The sequence below is a fragment of the Cryptotermes secundus genome, unplaced genomic scaffold (assembly GCF_002891405.2).
Source record: "Cryptotermes secundus unplaced genomic scaffold, Csec_1.0 scaffold113, whole genome shotgun sequence".
Classification (NCBI taxonomy): domain Eukaryota; kingdom Metazoa; phylum Arthropoda; class Insecta; order Blattodea; family Kalotermitidae; genus Cryptotermes; species Cryptotermes secundus.
The window spans coordinates 57567-62792 of NW_019722424.1; positions in this window are offsets into that span (position 1 = coordinate 57567).

A 5226-nucleotide genomic window follows, 5' to 3' on the forward strand; every position below is an offset into this window, starting at 1 on the left:
GACCAGTTCCATTTTAGACACTTACAGGAATATTCAGTACCAAAGGCAAACTGAGAACCAACAGAGTTATATAACTGATGTTGTCTAACACCATTGATGTGCCATGTTTTTGGAACCAGAATGTACCCTGAAGAGTTGCCAAAGTAATGACCTCATTTCATATATAGGTTGGAAGCAATACATGTCTAGCTTGCTGGCATGATTCCAGTCTGCAGCTCATTGCTGCATTTCAGAACAACACAGTACAGACATCAGAGCACAACTTGAAACATTTACTTTTCTACATTAAATTTTGCAGTGTCATAAGAAGTACTTCACAATTTGTAAAGCCCAATTGATATAATTAACAGTGATTACATGAAGAAGGTTCAGAGAAGTGGAATGATCAGAAAATAAAAAGTTCATACATAATTTTGGTTGGAAAAGCCAATGAGAATACTGCTTATGAGATCTATGTATCAGTGAGAGGACGGTGCTTTAGTGATGATGGTCTCATAACAGAATAACTATTTATTATTTATCAATTCTGCAATTGTTTTAAAGTTTACAGGCAGCATTCAGGTATACTGTATTCTATCAATCATTAATATATGATAAACCGCTTTGGTGCACTAACAATATGAATATAACAGAAGAGGAAATACTTAGCTTCAGAATGGGACTTCCTAAGTCAACCCTTCTTACAGAAGAAAAAGAAGAGACTGATGAAATGATGAAGACAGTGATGATCCTCCCATATCTTTGGTCTTATATTTCCAAGAAGTTTTCCCACCAAAATCCTGTCTCCCCCATCCTTGCTACACGAGCAGCTCATCATAATGTCCAAGATTTCATAAGCATGACAACAGTTGGTGGCCGATACGTCACAAAACTTACTTGCCAGTATATAATATCATGAATTTCAATCATACATCTATTTTAGGTGTAAACATATTCACTAGTAACTTACCTATGTGGCTGCTGTTGATTATGAAAAGATAAAGAGGAACTAACTGACACTCTAATTGGATTCCATCTCTCAAAACAGTTAATAAAGGCAGTACATACTATGTATAAACTAGAGTCTGCTGTGTTAGCTCCATTTTTATCTATCGTCATATTCAAGAGAAATTATATATGCCTGTTGGAATATCTGCTTAATATTGATTGGATTCTAGTACCAATAAAGATTGGAAAAGTCAAGCAAATGAAGCCATAACAAATTGCTTCCAGGTCTGAAAAAGAACAAACAATGCAGAGATATGTATTTGCTCTTGCAGTACAATGTTACTAATCCTACCCCCCCCCCCCCCAAAAAAAAAAAAAATAAAACATGCGCACAAGTAGACCATTGTTGTTATTTATATGGTATTTATGCAGTGACAAAAATACTTACCATCAGCAGGGTTTCTGACCATCTGTGGTCAAGCAGATAAAAGGGGTGCTCATTAAATTTCACTCTTTGAACAAAATAATCCCATGGTTAGAGACAACAGGTACATACAGCCTTTCCATAGTGAACCATGGACTTCACTCTCTGTACCTGCATACTACAAGAAAGAATGTTGCACTACAGTCTTATCTGGGATATTTCATGGGGTAATGGTAATGGTACTGGGGGACTAGACAAAAACCACAGCACATCCAATTCTGCAGCAGAATGAGAGCTTACTGCATGCACACACATACACATGTAAATATGCTCCCAGAAATTAAATTTATTTTGAATTAGAATTCAGTCTGACATTGGAATGGAACATAATGAGTTAAACATTTAATTGAAAAATGGCAAACGAATGGGGTCACTTTCAGTTTATTCTTTGTGATTCTGAGATTGTTAGGAAGGTAAGACTGAATCCTGGACTGGAACAGAACAGAACTTTTATGAATGCTGGCCAGGAACTTGAAGGGGACTGATAATCTGGACATTATAAATGTACATGTGCTTAATTTGTGTAGAAAAATTAAAAGGGGCAAGTAGTGATGAACAAGGATTAAAAGATCAATGTCTATCAATTTATCATTTAAAAAATACCTACATAACTGAAATAAGTGTAAACAATGTATAAACATACGGTATAAAAACATATTTAACTGGTATTTTTGAATGAGTCATGGTCCATTTAGGTACCAGTTTATGTAACTACATATAGTAAAAACTGGAAAATGTTTAAAAACTGAAGAACCTGGGAACAACACTAACAAATATAAATGAGTTTCATGACACAAAGAGAAGAATAACTTTTGTAAATGTGTATTGTTATTCAGTTTAAAAACTCCTGCCATCCTGCTTGTTTTTCAAAATGCTGAAAATAGAGATTATAACATAATAATTCTACATGGGTGTAAAATATGGTCTCTGAGTAAGGAATAAAAATTATTATCGTCTGAAAAGAAAGTGCGCAAGAAAATCATTGGGTTTATGAAGTAAGAAGTGGACAATTCAGAACCTCACATGGTGCCAAACTTATACAGGTTAGCTAATGTTGTTAGTGTTGTGAAGTCTAGGAGGTAACAATGGTCTGAGCATGTGGTTAGGATGGAGGAGACAAGGAACATACAGAGAATTTTGGTGAGGAAACCTTTTCAAAAGTGTGCACTTGAGAGATTGAGATGGATCTTAGGGAGATAGGTTGTGAGGATGGGAGACAGATGAAACTGACTGGGAACGATGTCCAGTGGAAGACACTGGTATTAGTACTGCTGATACCCTGCTTCTGGCACTGCAGTGTTAGTTGTGGTGTAATATAAGACTCTGTTGGAGGGACTGACAAGAACCATGGAGAATATGGTTGTGGAAAAGATATAAGAGAAATCCTAAAAACACAGAAAGAATACAGGCAAGCAATGGTAACAATAATGTCACAGTTTAGTTTATTGTATTGTGATATTAATTTAATATCTCATTTTCTTTTAACTTCTGTGAGTAATAAGCTATGTTTTCTGCACAATAGTTAATGCTTTGTACATTTTTTTGTTGTTGTAAACAAAGTTAATACCAGTTCTGTGATTGGAGACACATTCAAATAAGATATCTAATTATTTCACTAACAGTAATAAAATTAACAAAATCTACCCAATTCTTGCATTCATTATGTGAAAAATAATTTTATGCATTAATGAAAAGTTAGATTTCTTTGTGATGTCTAAAATGATCAAAACCAAAATCATTTACAGCCATAATCAATAAACTCAGGCATGCACTGGTGTTGTTCTCTAATGCGGTTTTAAAAAATCACATTGTCCATTCTGACTGAAAGCACAATGTTGAGTTATTTTGAATTTTTAGTGTTTCCATCTTCAAACTCACACTATGTATCTAATGTTATGTTTTTGTTCCTCGCCCTTCTAAAATTATTTTTAAATTATTTTTCGGTGGATATTAAAATAAGAACTCTCAAATATATATTTTAAAAGTTATCAATAATTACACAAAAATTAAGGTATGACTAAATATAAAATATTCTACAAAGTTACAATATTGAAGCAGCACATACCAGTAAATATTACAGACCATTCAAAAATTACTGGCAATACTGCAATGATACAGCACTCCATGTTGACATCTGCTGGCAACAGCTTTTTATGCGAGAGACTGAATCATATTGCATGTGTCAATCTGATTTTGCTAGTACATGATCTGTTTCAAGTGTTGTACAGTGGTATGAAGCACTAGGTGATCTGCAAAACTGTCATAAAAATGTTGATTAAACACAAAGAACTTTCCTTCATCATAATCCAAGTTGCATAAGAGGGAAATGCAAGTCAGTATCACAGAGGATTGCAATAATCCTGTGGACAAGAAGCTGTCATACCATACCACACAATGGCAAGATGGGTTTTCAAAGTGGAAGAGGAAATGGACACAAACCACAAGCCAGCTGGGTGGTCACAGTAATGGATGAAAGATATGTTGTGACTGTACAGGCTTTGTTGGCTATAGGCCAATAATAGACACACATTACACCTCTACGTGAGGTTGATATGCATCATGTACAATGTATGCAATATTAATGAAAAGCTGAAAATTCAGAAAATGTGTGCACAATCTGCCAGAGTTTCAGATGTGACAATGTCTGAAATCTGCAACACTGTTTTTGGATGATTATGCATGAAAAGATGGAGCTTTTCTTCGTTAGACTGTAACGATGGATGAAATATGTATCAACCAGAATTGAAGAGAGAATCAAGAATATGGTTTGTCTCATTCTGGTCTGTCACACTATTAATTACAAAGTGGATAATTTTCAGTCCACACTTCAGTCTTTTTCACCTTACATGTTTCGATTCAAAAGAATCATCCTCAGAGGTACACCACTACAAGCAGGAAACACTGTCACATAAGATGTTTTAACAATATGCACTTAAGCTATGAATAATGCTCACCATATAAATTTTTGTTATTATCACAGTTAGTTTTGATGTTTGCCTTAAGCATTCACGATGACGCTTCTTGAAGTGTAGATTTACGTATGATGCTGTTTCTTTTAAGTGTATTTGCTGGGTATTCTGATTGGGATTTCCCACTGCACGCAATATGATGTTCACTTTTCCATACAATAGCTTCCGTATGTCCATGATGTGTATTTGTATCAACCGTCTTACAGTGCACACAATTTCACCTTTCTCTTCTCTATATATTTCGGCACTAATGTGCCATCTTTAGGTGTGGTTTTATTTACATCAAACCACTGCACTGTATGCCATCATGTTTCCCTTATAAAATGATTAAAATGTATGTGTGTCATGTATAATAATAAAGTTTATATATTAAAACTTTTCAACTTTATGTCAACCCTCTCCTATGGGAGTGTTCTTCCTATATTCTTGTGTATGTTGTGTCCTTCCCGTGTGACTGCGTGCGTTGTATTGCTCTTGTATCAACAGTCTTACAGTGCACACAATTTCACCGTTCTTCCCTATGTATTTAAAATTGTATTAAGATTTTCTTTTGCATGTAAAAAATTAGTTATTATATTAAAATATCATGAGCCAACATTGGGTCATGCTGTTTTCTCCTGATGGTGGGAGATGTCGTTTATTTCTCTTGATTGTATGTTCTTACTGTTAGTCGTGTAGTTTTGAAGAGTGCACTCTTCAAAACAGTACAAACAACACAACATACATGTAAACTACCCAACTAACAATAAGAACATACAATCAAGAGAAATAAACGACATCTCCCACCATCAGGAGGAAAACAACATGACCCAATGTTGGCTCACGATATTTTAACATAATAACTAA